The 17,500-nt window shown below is 42.9% G+C and overlaps 1 long non-coding RNA gene across 1 annotated transcript in view; it reads right to left on the reverse strand.

Annotated features, from left to right (window-relative positions):
- Positions 1-5,326: 5,326 nt before the first annotated feature.
- The window catches only part of LOC132472382 (uncharacterized), a 20,322-nt gene continuing 8,148 nt past the window's right edge, over positions 5,327-17,500 (reverse strand). The window contains exons 2-3 of the long non-coding RNA XR_009529064.1: positions 12,035-12,240; positions 5,327-7,951 (exon numbers count right to left, since the gene is read on the reverse strand). This is a non-coding gene — a long non-coding RNA (uncharacterized LOC132472382). The remainder of the gene's footprint in view (positions 7,952-12,034; positions 12,241-17,500) is intronic.

Below are 17,500 nucleotides of genomic sequence, written 5' to 3' on the forward strand. Positions count from 1 at the left end.
AGCTTCCTCTTAGAAGATCTGAGGTTCTGAGGAGATAAAGTTCTTAGCACACATGTAAACACAGGATACACCCGCAGAAACTCACACATACACATACACACAAACAGAGGTTATGAACGCAGCAACTCATACACTCACATGCACGCACACACACATACACACACACACACACACACACACACGCACACGCACACACACAACACACACACACACACACACACACACACACACACACACACACACACACACACACACACACACACACATGTCCACACTCAGGCACACAGACAGACAGATGCTATATGCTAAGTTCTATCTCTTGTTATTTTGAGTGCTTGTATTTTTCTGTATAAACACTGTGGTTGCTCCTTAGGCTACGAGGCCTACTCATCCCTCTCTTTTGATGCTTGGTGTATTTGAGCGATGCTGTTTATGTGTGTGTGTGTGTCATGTGTGTGTGTGTGTGTGTGTGTGTGTGTGTGTGTGTGTGTGTGTGTGTGTGTGTGTGTGTGTGTGTGTGTGTGTGTGTGTGTATATATGTAAGCGTCTCTGTCTGTGACGATGGTAATTACTGTTCATTTCAACTGGGACAATATTCTTCCCAGTGCTTTAGAGCTGCGCCCAGAAGGCACTGCTTCTGAGTACAGAATCAGTCTTTCTGACATTTAGATTTGCCTTTAAAAGACGACATTTTTCAGAACTTCACGTTTACTGGGAACTACGCAGCTCCAGGGTTCTACTAATTTATCTAACCTTAAGTTGTTTTATTTGCTATTGTTGTGTTACAAGGGCAAACAGAGACACTGTCCTGCAATGGTGACGAATGCTTGAAGGTTACAGGGACGATCTAGGACCTAAGATCTTTAAAATCAAACATTGGCCGGTTTTAGTGGAGGCAGAACGGAGCTCTCCGTCTTCAGTGAGACCGGCCCCTGTTTGATTTCATAGATGTATCATATTAATTAGCCTACGGTTAATCATATTAGCCTGTACAGTTTATTAGACTAATATGAGACCTTCGGGTTCACAAGTCGCATGTTGCACATGTCTCTGCCATGTGACTGTTTTGTCTTGTAGTGTATGTGCTTCTATCCGTATGCCTCTCCTGAAAAAGAGTTTTGCAAATCTGTCAAATTTAATGCAGATGCTGACATGAACGGACGCGTACGTTGTATTCATATTGTGAGAAGTTAATTTGTTTGCAGAGGTGGTCGGTCCAGAACTCCACCGCGCCTATAGTCCGCTGTGGGATCCCTGATAATACTAATGGATAATATTAAACACTCTTTTATGGGTGCTGATATGAAATTCAGTTGTGCTTGAGCACTGCTAAAACTACTCTAAGATTGCATATAGGGTTCGGCAAACCTCTCATTTTCGCTCAGTGTAGTTGGAGTTGGAGAAATATTCTGATGTAAGCCACGTCCCTCTGTTGGACAGGGGGGTGTTACCAGACCCCAGAAAGAAAATGGTCATAACCGTTTGAAGGCCTGGTCTGCCTCCCTGCCTCCCTGCCTCCTTTAGCCCTGTCCTCCCGCCACGTGCCCACGGTGGGGTCTGGAATCTGGGCTACATCAGCCGCTGGGAGCTGGCTTCATGCGGCCACTGGACCCTTAGCCACAGGTTCTAAAACCTGCTGCTCACTGACCAAACGTCAGGTGTCTAGGAATGTGAGATTGGTTTGGACGGGGGGTCGGAATGGGATAACGGTGCTAAACAGTCAGTGATAGACTGGACAGGTGCGTGTGTCTGAGCGACTCCAGATTTCCAATTATCGAGTCTCGTGCCGATCCTTACATCCATCCTGCAAATTATGGGCTGCGCTAAACGATCCGCCAGGACGCTGATGCGAGCAATGAAATATTCACAGCTCAATTTTCCGCCTCCGCTGCTCTCCGAGACCAGGTGTGATTGCTTGATGATCTGATTCATCTTCTACCATTCACATTTCCTTTTCAACCGTACTATGTTGAAGATTGTGTAAAAATTGAACCAACGCATTGTAAAGGCCGATTTAGCCGCGGTATGTCTATGTTTTGGTAGCAAGGGCTGTTTCACGCTCTTCATCTATTAGACTTCCCCCAACAGTCTGTTTAATATCAGTAAAACGGGAAATAAAATGTGTGTATATGGGCACACCGCATGGCTATAGCAACAGTCCTCGAATAGAAGAAGGAAATAGGGGTTTTAATACCATGATGCTTCTCAAACACATAAGTATTTGATTTAAAAAGTATAAAACACCGCCATTATGTTGTCATTTGGGCTGCAACATAACAGAATCAAATATTAAAATAGTTTTTAAGGTCAGGGGTGCTTGTGACCAGATGACCAAAGATGTGAACTTGTTGTTTATAATATCATAAAATAAAATAATAATCTAATAATACACAAAACCCGACCAGTACCAACCTGGGAGAGAGCTGGGGAAGACGTATTGAAATGATAGGCTGGGCCCTGCCCGACCCGGCTGTTTAGCCATCATGGTGTTTCACACTTAGCGTTGAAACGCTGAATCTGGCAGCAAGTGAACGGCACGCCGGCTGCTCTGTGTTCTCCTTCAATTACCGGGCGTGAGGAATGTTCCTTACATTATGTTTCTAATGTAGCTTGGGGAACAGTTAGCACACGCCTCTAAAGACATATCCAGTTTAGACAGCGCCGCGTGCTGTAATGTCTACCATTGTGACATTAAGAATGGAGACCATAAAAGAGCCCTCAGCCGAGGCCTTTACAACCGGGGAAGTTAAATGGAAACACTGACATCTTTAGTATGGCCTTATAGGAGTCGCTTTCACCCTGCGCAGAGCGGCCACTGTCAAAACAGATGTCAGTCACAGTGAAACCACATTAATGACGAAGCGGGGGGAAGGTGTTCTGAAATGATATCACTGCCTGGCTAAAGGCCAACCTGTCAGGAGATAACACCGTGTAAATGGAGAATAAGGGTGGAACGGCACGACCAAGAGGATCAGCAAGAGGTTGGAAAGTTCACTAATGATATAGAGCTCTACCAGCGTTGGAGCTGTTACACAGTTATTTGTTTAGCTAGGTGTCGTTTAGATTGCAAAACTCTTTTTCAGGAGAGGCATACGGATAGAAGCACATACACTACAAGACAAAACAGTCACATGGCAGAGACATGCGACTTGAGAACCCGAAGGTGAATTTGATGTTGCGGATGTAGTATCATTCGTACAGCACGAAATGTGTATCATTTGCAAATCAGAGCAATAAGCATGAACATGTGTGATACAAACTTAGGCTTAAGTGAGAATGTAAGACAGAACAGACCATAATTGTTAAGTGATGAAAGGGGATGTAATTGAATGTCATCTTTATTGATAATCCATGCATAAACTGCACGGTGTCAAACTGTACATGCCTGGTCCGAGGAGAATCCGGTTCCAGAATATTCATCTCCGTTGGTTACGGCGAACATTACTCATTTTAGTGCGAGCGAAAAAAAAAGACATTTTGTCAGAGTAATCAAACCCTTCCGTCCCTCATTCTCTCAATATCACTCTGAATTCCCCGGCGCTGGCAAGTACTTCTGAACATTTGGCCCGGAGGAGGTGTAATTTAAATAATATCAGTCACTGGCTCCACGGCACCCTGAATTATGTGGACACTAATGTCTGGAAAGACTGAAGCACAGAAACAGACTCTCCTGTAAATCACACAACGTCATAACTCACTCTCTCAACCTTATTACCGGCTAATTATGATGGGAAATACGTCCTCTCCCCTCGCACCGCTAACCCGACCGAACAGACCATCCACACGATCCAAATGATCCATTACCATCTTGTTTGTGACTGTGGTTGAGCATTAATGAGTTGTACCTAAATATGACCGAGCAGGGGAAGTAGGATGAGTAGGTAATTCACCACCATGAAACTCAGAGCAAACACTGTGTACAACCCTGGTGCTATGGTTACCACTCACACATTGATTAGTGAAATACCGACGTGGTTATGGAGCTATTATGTTCAGCTTGTATAACCACTACACCTCCTCACCGTTATGAACCATTTAATAAGTGTTCTTTCTGCCTTGTCTACATAATCCCCACCCTGGAGCAGAGTTAACGAGACACAAAGCAGAGATCAAGGCCGTGCTTCTCAGGGGGCTACGGGGTGCCTGTCACTCACAGCTCTTGGTGGTGAAGGTTGGTGGTGGTGGTTGGTGGTGGTCCCTGGTTTAAGGGTCTCGTCGGGGGTCTCTGACAGATAAGCCGGCTGCTGTAAAACAGGAGGGGATCTTGATTATTCTCTCTTATGTATTTAATGGAGTGACGTCTGTGGTCCTAGAGAGAGAGTGCTGGTCCAACCTCTAGATGACCTCACTGCTCCCTCTGGGTGTCTACTTCCTGGGAGTCTCCCTGTGTCTCCGTCGACTTTCTGGGTGTTTTTTGAGAAGGATTTTGATGAGGGTGTTCTCTTACCTCTGAGGTAGTATGGCCCAGTTGAATAAATGATATGCACCCAAACGTCAAAGACTCCCTTCCATTCTGTCTGTAAAACCTGTATAAACCTCCAGGAATATTCTCCCCTTCCTACTCCAGACCATTCTGACTCTCCCCAATGTGATTGGTCATTTATTTTATATTTGTTCTCTCGTTGCACCTATCCTGCTCTGTGTTTGTGTTGCTTTAACGGAGACCACCACAAGGAAACCGCTGGCCCAAACTTTCCAGTCGGGGGGGGGGCCGGAGCGATTCCACTTTTCCCAGGGTCTCGTTATAATGAGGACAGATGCGCGGTCTGATGGATGCCCCCCCGACAGCCCTCGTCCCACCGGCCTCCAGGGGGTTTAGGGCCAGCAGCTCAGAGCCTGTTAGAGGCCACCACACCACATCAATCCTTCCGGGTTCCTTCTTAAGCGTCCAATTTGCATGAGCCCCCTGTGCACCCAGGCTAAACGATGCTACCCTATGCTCAACACCACAACGCTAACACAACAAAAACAAACACATCATGGGCCCCAGCGCACGGGCTAACGATGGCTATGCTAACGCAACAATGCTTACACAACCAAACAAAGACAGCATGAGCCCTGTACTTCCAGGCATACTATGCTATGCTAACACAACAATGCTAACCCAACAACACAACACTACAAGATAAACACAACAAACTTAACAACACAAACAAAACATAAGCCCCCACGTCACCCAGGCATATATTGCTACGCTATGCTAACACAACAAGACAACAACACAAACAATTGAGGCGCAAAACACATCCACTGCTCCAATGGAGATTACAGACATAAACCCCCCCCCCCTCCCCCCCCCCCCCACACACACACACACACAACACACACACACAAAAGCACAAACACAAACTCAAATTTGTAAAAATATCTTATACTGTAACATCATATGCTTTTTTTTGTCCATTCTCATTGTTTTCAGGGGGGAGACAGGAAGGGACTACACTCTGAGGCAAGGAGAAAGGGGGAGGGAGGGGGAGCTTGACAGAGTGGGGGAATGATAAAGGTGGTGCCGCAGAGGATTGTGGGCAGTGTTATCAGGCAGAGGATCTGTCTCTGTTAGCCAACACGCTGCGGTTATTAAAGTCATTTATCACCGCTGAATATTCTCTCTTTAATACACACACTCTTTAAGACACTAACTCCATAATTACCACCACTGACCGTACTAACAGACGACACACACGCACACACACACACACACACACACACACACACACACACACACACACACACAGACACACACACACACACACACACACACACTCAAAGACACACACGCACACACACACACACACACACACACACACACACCACACACACACACACACACACACACTCACACCGGACACACATGCAGTGTGTAGTCCGTTGTAATCTGTTGGTAGCAGTTGGTAATGGCTTCACCTGTGATCGCGTGATCAATCCATCTGATTTCTGATTGGCTCCTGTGGCTTCATACAAAGAGACATATATTAGAAGTCTGTTTTGTCTTCAAATTTTAGGAAAAGCACACTGTCCAAATTGCCTATCTAGGATGAAAGAGTACTATTTAATGTTAATAGGCCTACACAGGTTAGCTACCCTTAACCCGGCATGTAGAGGTATTGATTGGGTTATTGCGTATTTTAGTGTAGGCCAATATAATGTGTGTAGTAGTGCATAGTCAGAGATAGGGGATAAAGAGATACAGTCTATGTATGTGCGTTTCTGTGTGTGTGTGTGTGTGTGTGTGTGTGTGTGTGTGTGTGCATGTGTTTTCCACTGTGTGTCACATATAGTGTCCCAGAGAGAGAAGGAGGGTCCATTGATCAGGTCCAAACCAAACTAATCAGATTCATTGATCACGTCACACTTTTTAACGCTTCCCCGGGCAATAATACGATTCCTCTGGTCAGATGACAGGTTAGAAACGGGTTAGTCAGGGGTTATTTTCACCAACCTTTATGAATAAAGGGTTAACCCTAACCGACATCTTTATATTGTCGAACTCTAAGCAACGACCGATATGTTTTGTTTGTTTATACTTAACGATAACAGTATAGTACCAGTTCAGTGTTTGTCCACTCGAGGTCGCTGTGTGCCTCCCAGCGGGAGGTGGGAATTCGGAAACGTCCTGCGCTTTAGTTTTCACAACAGAAAATGCGAGTTGCCGTCAGACAACTTCGCAGATTGATGCTGTTTTAGATATTTACAAAAAATATAATAATCGACTAATTGGTATTTAAAAATATATATAGGATTACAATGGGGAGAATTACACGAATTAGGCCTATAAAGCTCAATGGGTGTTGGATCTCTAAAGGCTTTAAATGAATAAACAAACCTGGAATCTGAATAGTCTCAATTAGCTGCCAATTTTTATAAAGCATCACATCCATCATACATGACTAACTATCTATCGCGGATCCACCATGTCACATATCAACTATAAATATATAGCCTACATCATTGTTGCATAATTAATGGAGGGCTTTATATAGGCTACCTAAAAAAATGACTATTATAGAAAATATTAATCCAGCTAATTTCCCATGATTAATTTGCATACAAAGCAAAACATTGAGTGGTTGAGCAGACTATATATTATCCATCATGTATTATGCATTCGTCCGTTGTACTGTGCATGACTCCACTCCTCACCCGTTAGTTGGATAATTAATAAGAAGAATGGCTGTTGTTTATTTCTCTTTTGTGGCTGCGTCTAAACGCGCAGTAATTGATTATAGGTGTCATTTCCCTGATTGGCAGCAGGGTGCAGGATCCATACATCGATTACTTCTCTCGTTGGAGGCCAATTGTATCGCGATGCCCATTAACGCACAATTAACTCGCTAATAATATAGGTTACATATGTTTATATATATAAATAGATATAGGTCTATATTAATGTGCAAATTATTGGAGGTAGATTCATATCTTCTTCAACAGGCCAACTTCTAGGTATAATGCCTCACATTCATTATAACAATTAGGCCTATTAGAAGGCCTATATTTAAAGTTTAGTGAAATGGTGGAGCAACCGCGATGTATAGCCGACTGGGAGATGGGAGAGTCAAGGGAGACACACGTAGAGAATTAGAGAGGGCGAGGATTGTTAGTGTTCTGTCAAATGAAACACCCAAGTTAAAAGGCATTAGAGGTATTAAAAGAGATTCAAAGAGATTAAAACCAATAGGCCTATGTAGCCTAACACAGAGACCCGTGGTGGAGGGGGAACAGGTGGAGGGTGGCGGGCCTCTGATCCCGATGTTCCCGGGCTGTCGGTGATCAAACGCGGCGACAGCAGCTCGCTTCCCCCGGTGTCTCCGCCTCGGGCGACACCGCAGCTCCTGACAAGTGGAAATGTCTGCTTTAATATCCCTTCCTTTTACTCTGTCATTTCCCTGCTTACACTCTTTCCTCTGCTCTCCACCACTCTTCTCGCTCTTATTTCTTCCAGCAAGGCCCGAGCCTGAAATACAGTGGAGCAGAAGAATTACTTAGAAAACTACGAGATCATTCAACAAGTACTTTTTTTTATCAATAGATCACGATAATGTAATTATAAAAAAACACTTTATATTTATTTGAAAAAAATTATATAATGATGGTATTTTTTCTTCTATCAAAATACTGAAACTTAATAAATAATTATTATTATGAGATATGTGTGCATATTTTGGCCTACAGTTATTAGAATAAACTCTCTAATACAACGTATATTATAACCAATACATAGCTTATTTTATTTCACCCACAGCATGTAAATAAATATTTAAATCTACACTGGCTATGTATCAAAAATGAAGAGCAGATTGGTTGATTTAATATCGATAAAGTCATATCTTATCTTACTGTACATCCTATCCAGAGGAACTATTCATGATTGAAAAGGAAATTGAGTGCTAAGCAAATTGGATTTCCAAGCTCCTGATAAAGAATGATAGCCTTGTGTTTTTAAAACAGAGAGTGGACAACACTGATTTACTGTCACTCAAATGTCAACACTCAACAACCCCTCTGTTAATCTCTTACCAGAACTGTGAGTCTTACACGTTGAACTAACACTAGCTGAACTAACACATTAGCACACACACACGCACGCACACACACACACACACACACACACACACACACACACACACACACACACACACACACACACACACACACACACACACACACACCACTCTTAAACACCGGAGCACACATACAAAACAGAAAAACACATGAGTGGAACTTGTGGTGCAGAGTCGTTGAACTATGATTTGGACTGACAGATGAATAGTAGAATAGTTTTAGCATATTATTATTCCTCCTGTTCTGAACAACTGGGTAGCTGTGGAGAGTATAAGAGGAAGAGAGAAGAGAAAAGAGGAGGGTGTGAAAATAAGGAGTAGAGAGATGAGGAGGAGGAGAGAGGAAGAGGACAGGATAAAAGAGGGATGAGAGGAAGAGTAGAATAGAGGAGGGGAGCAGCAGGGAAGAGGAGAGACGAGCGGAGGTCATGATGGGAGAACAGAAAGGGGAAGGACAGAAGGAGACATAAGAGGAGGCAAAGGAGATGAGAGGATAGGAGAGACCAGACATGAGGAGAGGAGGAGAGGAGCACATAAGCAGGCAGAGTCGGCAGAGATGCTCACTCCTGCTATCTGAAATATTGAGAGGCCTTTGTTGTGCCTAGTTAAACATGCACTGATGTGACACAAACTGTGAACAATGCTATTTCACCAGCAACACAACCCGGCCTATCATTATTCATGAGCCTGACTGCAGGCATCCAACCAGCTCCACCTCCACAATATCTACTCCATCCTATAAAACATCTACTACATCTTATCTCACATACTAAAGCCTACACAACATCTACTCCATCCTATATAACCTCTACTAGGCCAGCATCTTATCTTACATATACTAATGCCTATACAACATCTACTACATATTATCTCAAATATACTAAAGCCTATACAACATCTACTACATCCTATAACATAAACTGCATCCTATATAACATCTACTCCATCCTATTTAACAAACAACCGCCTATGTAACATTGACTACATCTTATATAACATTGACTAAATCCTATATAACTTACTAGATCTAATACAACAGTTCCTACATCCAATATAACATAAACTACATCCTATAAAACGTCTACTTCATCCTATATAACTTCTCCTAAATCCTATATAGCAGTAACTACATCCTAAATTACATAAAAGACATCCTATAAAACATATACTACATCCTTTCTTACATCTACTACGTCCACATAACAAGTCGAGATGAGAAAAAGCAAAAGCAGTTCCTACATCCAATATAACATAAACTACATCCTATAAAACGTCTACTTCATCCTATATAACTTCTCCTAAATCCTATATAGCAGTAACTACATCCTAAATTACATAAAAGACATCCTATAAAACATATACTACATCCTTTCTTACATCTACTACGTCCACATAACAAGTCGAGATGAGAAAAAGCAAAGGTTAATTATTTAAACGTTTTGTTAAAATTAATGATTGATTGTGTTGCCCTCAGTTCCCCTGGCAAACTTTAATACAAGTAAACCCACACAACCACACACACACACACACACACACACACACACACACACACACACACACTCACACACACACACACACACACACGCACACGCACGCACGCACACACACACACACACACACACACACACACACACACACACACACACACACACACACACACACACACACACACACACACAATTGAAGTAATGAAAGCCTGTATGTACATGGTAGGGAGATAAGAATAATATTATAATGAGCACACTGGGTTCCTCCTGTGTGAAGAGGTCAGTCCACACGGAGATCTCCTCCTCATTTAAACACCAAGACATCACATACCTATATTCTATATGGTAGTATGTCTTTATCAATGGTCATATGTCTATATGGTCATTGGGACTATTGTTAGACTAACCCATCTATTATTATAGTTTTATTATATATTATCATATTATAATATATGTTTAATATATAGATATAATATATCTACTGAGTGCCAACAAGACCCTCATTAACAAATGACAATTATACAACAATTATAGATTTAAAAAAAATAAATTATAGAAGAATAGAAGAGAAAATAAGTATATTTGAAATCCTTACCTAATATCAACCGTCTTTAGAAATGGGATTTAAGGTATTTATGTTAATTAAAGAGCCTGTAAAAATATACCTTTAAAAAAAAAAAATACAATGAAATCAAAATTCATAACAGCTCTCCAAGTCTGTTGGCCACTGGGCTGCAACACACATACACACATACACACACAAACATACACACACACACACACACACACACACACACACACACACACACACACACACACACACACACATGCAGACGCAGAAACACACATGCACACATGTACCCGCATACACACCGCACCATCGCGCACGCACACACACACACACACACACACACACACACACACACACACACACACACACACACACACACACACACACACATACACAGCAACAAAGGAGACTCAGTGTGTCATGAACATGAATTATAAATCTCTCTAGAGAATTTGGTCTTGGCTCTCTCTCTTATTCCCTCATTCTCTCTCTCATTCACTTCCTCTATATCTTTCTCTCTCGCACATTATATATCTCTCTCCATTTCCCTCACAGTCTCTCTCTCTCTCTCTCTCTCTCTCTCTCTCTCTCTCTCTCTCTCTCTCTCTCTCTCTCTCTCTCTCTCTCTCTCTCTCTCTCTCTCTCTCTCTCTCTCTCTCTCTCTCACTCTCTCTCCTTTACTTGAGGTGTATATTAAACCATATATTAAATCAGCCAATCAGAGCAGAGATGATGCTGTCGCGTTAGATTGGATTAGGTGTAGAGTTGGAAGTTAGGTTTCTACATGCAATGTGTGAGGCAAGCAATTTAACTGTTTTGATAACGTCTCTACCTCAGTGTTTCACTCTATCTATCCTTCCCTCCCTACCCCCCCTCTCTCTCTCTCTTTACCTTTCTCTCTCTCTCGTTTCAATAAATGTAAAGAATAGTTTGTTTTATCCAAAAATGTATCTCTGACATGCCTTTCTGGGAAATATCAATGGTTGATAGACAGGAAACAGTATTATTTTCGAAACATGCAGTGAACAATGGATAGTTAGCATACAACAGAATGGTTAGTATGCAGGATAGCAGTTAGCATTTAGTGTAACACATAGCGTGTCAAAACAGTTAGAATACAGGATAACAGTATGCTTGAACTGGAACAGTTAGAATACAAGGTAACCGTTAGTATGTATATAACGTAGCAGTTAGCATATAGACGCTGATGAATAAATGATTTCCATCACTGTTGGGAACAAACAAACAGTGACATTCAACACATGGCACGCACCCATGAAGACCTAGCAGTCAGTGCTTTCACCTGTGTGTGTGTGTGTGTGTGTGTGTGTGTGTGTGTGTGTGTGCGTGTGCGTGTGTGCGTGTGTGTGTGTGTGTGTGTGTTTGTATGTGTGTGTCTGTGTGAGATGTGTACTCACGTGCACACACCTCGTAGTGTTACGTAGGCCTGGACGGGTGAGGTAAAACCAGCCCCACCTCTGGATATGGAGGTGGGGCTAAAAATGTGCAGCTGGCATTTTAAGAAATGCTCCCGTTGCAGGAGGTGACGAGGTCAATTCATCTGCAGGTCACCGAGAATGACATCATCATCACGGGGCGATTAACTCTGCAAACAACCCCAGCTCTGCGGTAGCATACACACACACACACGCACACACACACACACACACACACACACACACACACACACACACACACACACACACACACACACACACACACACACACACACACACACACACACACACACACACACACACATACAGAGTCAATGTACTGCACCCTGCCCTCAATCTAAAACACATCCTCACGGCCTAGGAAGAATGGACAGATAGAGAAAGGGTAGAGAGATAGAAAGACAAATAGAGGGAGGGATGGAGAGATAGAAAGACAAATAGAGAGAGTGGATGGAGAGACAAATAGCGAAATGATAGAGAAAATAGAGAGGGATAGATATATCCCCCTCTAGAGATATGAGTGGTTAGCTAGAGAGAGAGAGTGAGACTGTGTGTGTGTGTGTGTGTGTGTGTGTGTGTGTGTGTGTGTGTGTGTGTGTGTGTGTGTGTGTGTGTGTGTGTGTGTGTGTGTGTGTGTATGTGTGTGTGTGTATGTGTGTGTGTGTGTGTGTGTGTGTGTGTGTGTGTGTGTGTGTGTGTGTGTGTGTGTGTGTGTGTGTGTGTGTGTGTGTGTGTGTGTGTGTGTGTGCGTGTGTGTGTGTGCACGCAAGCGATCATGTGTGTGTATGTTTGTGTGCATACCCCGACTGTGTTGTGTTGGACAGTGTTTTTGACCAGACAACTCTTGTTCTATTATATTGGTATTAATAATACTTCATACTGTATGTTGTATATCCATATCATCCATATACATGATGCTATAAATACCCAGAGTTGAGCAGCGCGTCGCTCTGGACCACGAGGCCAAAGTGTTTGTTATTGACATCCAGACTCTCGTGGCCGGCCTCCATTCTCTCAGTAATAATAGCTGCTAGCCGCGCAGATCAATAATTAATGTGTTCTCAACACAAACAGTACGCGTGGCTCCGTGGCACGCTACCCCCTCCCCAGGACACACTCCCTCACCCCCCACCACTCATCCTGCTCCCCCCCAGCCCCTGTCCCAGCCTATCAGCTCCGATGATGTACTCACGTCACAACCATTTCAGATAAGAATTTCCTGAATGCATGGGTCCCAGGCATTCACTTCACTATCACTTCTCTGCTACACATATAAACACGCTACCGACATGCTGCAAACACACTAGAAACACACGGCAAACCTATGAAGAACACGCCACAAACACGCTAAGAACACTTTACAAATATGCTGTAAACCCCCAACAAACACTGCAAACAAGGATGCAGTTTAAATCGTATCACAGTCTTGTTGAAATATCCCTAATTTTTGTCTGTTTTATTTTCATTAAACATTATTGGGAAGTTATAGCTTAGGTAGTGGGGTTGTCACTATCCCTATCTCACTGCCGTTTCCTACTTCGATGTTGACACTAAATCACTTTCCCTTTATGTTTTTGGTCTTTGTTTGACTATCGGTGGGAAGAATCCCTAAACATTGCGTACATATGTCATGGCAGGAGAAAAACATTTTCCAAAGATCATTAGATATATGCTGTACAATTCCCCACATGGGGCGAACGGTGTGAACTCTATGAATAATGGAGTGGTCCCTAAAGGTTATCCTGGTGCCCCAGAGGGCTCTCGACCAGTCGGTTGAGCACCACTGATCTCTTCCACTGAACGATAAAGTTCCACACGCCGTGATGCAGCGTGGCCTTTATATTGAGTACTGCCGAGGAGATTGTCTGTTTGTCTGTTGTATGTCAGGTAGCGCCTTGGAAGCCCGGGCTCGTACGCCCTGGAGGTTATAGCGAGAACAGTCACATGATCAATACACAAAGATCCTTAGTGCTTTTCTCCTCATCCTCCTCATCCTCCTCATCTCCCCCCTTCTCTTCCTCTATCCTCCACACTTTTCCACTGAATCAATTCAGCTCCCCTAAGTAAACAGATCCGTCCTGCGCTCTCTGCTCCCCTAAGTAACTGGATACTCTTCACCTCTTCCCCTCTCTCCTCCTCAATTCATATCTTCACATCTTATCCTCTACACTCCTCTCCTCTCCTTGGTCCTTTCATCCTCCTCTCCTCTCCTCTCCTCTCCTCGCCTCTCTGCTCCTCTCCTCTCCGCTCCTCTCTGCTCCTCTCCACTCCTCTCCTCTCAGCTCCTCTCCTTCCATCTCCTCTCCCCCTCTCCCCTCTCCCCTCTCCCCTCTCCCCTCTCCCCTCGTCCCTCTCCCTTCTCCCCTCCCGTCTCCTCTAGTACTATTCTCTCCTTGCTCTCCTCTCCCCCCTCCTCTTCTCTCCCTCCTCTTTCCTCTCTCTTCTCCAGTCAAAGACAGTCATCAGATCCCTGACCGATGGTGGCTACTCGTGTTTCTGCAGTACGCGCTGTGGTGAGAGACGCTAAATAAAGACTGTGACATCATCCTCATCATCGTCACCACCCAGCCGCCCAAGCTTCGTCGCCGCTGCCTCTCTGACCTCTGAGGGCTCACCCCTGAAACATGGCTCGGATCATGACTGACATCTCTATCTACCCATGGTCAAATAGATTCAGGTCCTACGTGAAACCTAGGTTAGGTCTAAAGACCCTGTCCAACATAAGTCATTTTTTTAAAAAGTTTACATGAAACCAGAGTTTTGATATGTCCCTCCAGAGTGTGGGACATATCTTTTAAAAAAAATGGGAGGGTTCGTTGTGTTGGACAGGTTACAGCTTCGCCTTGATACTTGATTCTGTCAAAACCTGAGCTGACTGTCAATCACCATGCTTTGAGTTACAGTTCACAATAGAGCAATGTAAGTGGAAAACATTGTCAGTTTAACACCAGCACAGGCATGTGTCATAACTATGTTATACAGTCATATACCAGAAGCAAGCAAAAACATATTTTTTTGACAAAATATGTAAGAATACCTACATTGAACCATCGTTTTATATATTTTGGTCTAAGTTGCATTGAAGTAATTAAATTAAAGGTTAGCCAATTTTTTTGCTTCTCAAAAAGACCCAACGTTTTGAGATGTCTATCAAATGTATAACTTGTGGACATAATTACTGGTGGTTTGGGATGGAGATGCACCTCATCACGTCACTATGGTTGAGAAGAAGGGTTATAAGTTCATCATGAAGTTTAGCTGGGTTAGGCTTACTATTTTATTCGTCGGTAGTTCTAATAATACATCTTGTCTGGTCACGGCTGTGTTGGATGCGTCTTTTTGATTAAATTGCTGATAACACAGCACAATATTTCTGTTGGAGACATAGAGGCGACAACTAAATTCAATGTTTTTCTCCTGCTAAGAAGTATTGTCTATCAACAGGCTCTTATTCCAAACCCAAACCTTGCTACCTCCTTTCCATCTCCTTCCTACATGAGTGTGTAGGCTAGACTAATTTATTACTAACGTCTTTATATATCGACAACATAGCTCCATACCGCTCTCTTATTGGTATAAGTAGGCTGTTATATTAGGATCATTTTTGTGTTTGGGTAATACATCATTGGTAACCACTATGATTTCACATGTTTTCCATAATGTAATAATGCTCACTGTCGTGTTCACTTTTTCATTTAATCAATACCTGTCAGTGCGTGGCCCGTGGTTCCATGTAATCGTTGATTTTATTACTATTACAGTACGAACTAATGGGACAACTGAAATACTCACATTTTTTATGGAATGCACTAATGAATTCCACTTTAATATACAAACTAATTACTGCAATATAGATGACTGCAGAACGTCAGGTAATTAACATCTTACCAGCATGGCTGCTGTTGAAACCTTTTTGCAGAAAGTAACTCTCACATGTTCCTCTTCCAACACCCTCTTTTATATTTATGCTTGTCTACTTGTATCAGAATCGGCCACATGCCGAAAAAGATGAGACACTCACTCATACACACGCACACACACACACACACACACACACACACACACACACACACACACACACACACACACACACACACACACACACACACACACACACACACACACACACACACTGTCGTCCAGCTACTGTAGCCTCACACCCCAGCGAGTTCAGCCTCCGAGCGGACCAATCACAGCTGAGCTGAGCGGACGCTACATGCCGCTACCCTGCTAATCCGATCAAAGGACAACAGGTGGAAAAGAGCGTCCACTTAGAGACCTGATGAATACAGCACTCTGTAGTGTGCTGCGTGATCTGGTTAGCCTGGAGCATGATGGATGTGGAGGTGGAGAGAGGAGACACACAACCCTCTTATGGATGAGCTCTTCAACAAAGACAGCTGCCGTGTCTGAAATGGTCCGCTCCTGCCTTATATAGTGCTGGTTCCCAATATAACTATAAAGCCCATTACTGGTTCCTATATAGTGGACTTTTCTTTTTCCTTAAATAGTTCACTATTCTGGTTCCCTTTATACTGCACTATTTTGGGGGTCACCATTTTGCACATCTCAGACACGATTAATGTGTCCGATAATGTACTGTTAAAAAAGTATACAACTGATGCATTCTCTTTTCGGACTATATCCAAGTTTTATTGTCATCATATTCATCCAATAGAGTTCTTTATGCAAATGAGCAGTCATGGTGTGACACATGACCTGACACCATGGATTTCTAGCACGTAATTAGTGTCTGAATTCCCCCTATACGTGTTCTCTAAGTAGTGTTCACTATATGGGGAAAAAGGGAATGAGGGAGCAAGGGAACCAATTTGAACTCAGCAATAAGTCCCCAGCACAAAATAGTTCAATTTCTATTGAAAGTGTAGTCGATATTACTGTTTGCGTCAATGACCAAAGTGATTTGAGTACGGTGGGCAGGTTGACCAGGGGTTGTCATGTACGATTCGGTGGAAAGACAAAAAGATTTTCGATTACAATTAGCTAAATTTAAATTCAATGTATATTAAAAGGAGATATATTGAATTAACATTAGATGGATTAAATTAGACTAAGATTAGATTAACTAGACAAAAGATATTAGATTAAAATAGACTATCTTTTGATTAACTAGATTAATATTAGATTAATTAGATTAACAATAGATTAACAATAGATTACTCATATGATGCTATGCGTATACAACCCAGGACAGCCTCAAGTCAACATTAACAACTAGTATTGTGGTGAGTTATCTGTTGTGTTGTTGTGTTGTGTTTATTGTGCTGTGTTGTGGTGTTGGTCATGGATGATTTAAATCCACTGAGCGGTCAGTCTTTAGGACCGTAGGGGAGAGGGGAGTGAGGGTGCAGCGTAGCTGTCTCTTGTTAGTATCAGTAGCAGGAGGACTATGCCTTACAGGCAAAC

The sequence above is a fragment of the Gadus macrocephalus genome, chromosome 14 (genome assembly GCF_031168955.1).
Source record: "Gadus macrocephalus chromosome 14, ASM3116895v1".
Taxonomy (NCBI): Eukaryota; Metazoa; Chordata; class Actinopteri; order Gadiformes; family Gadidae; genus Gadus; species Gadus macrocephalus.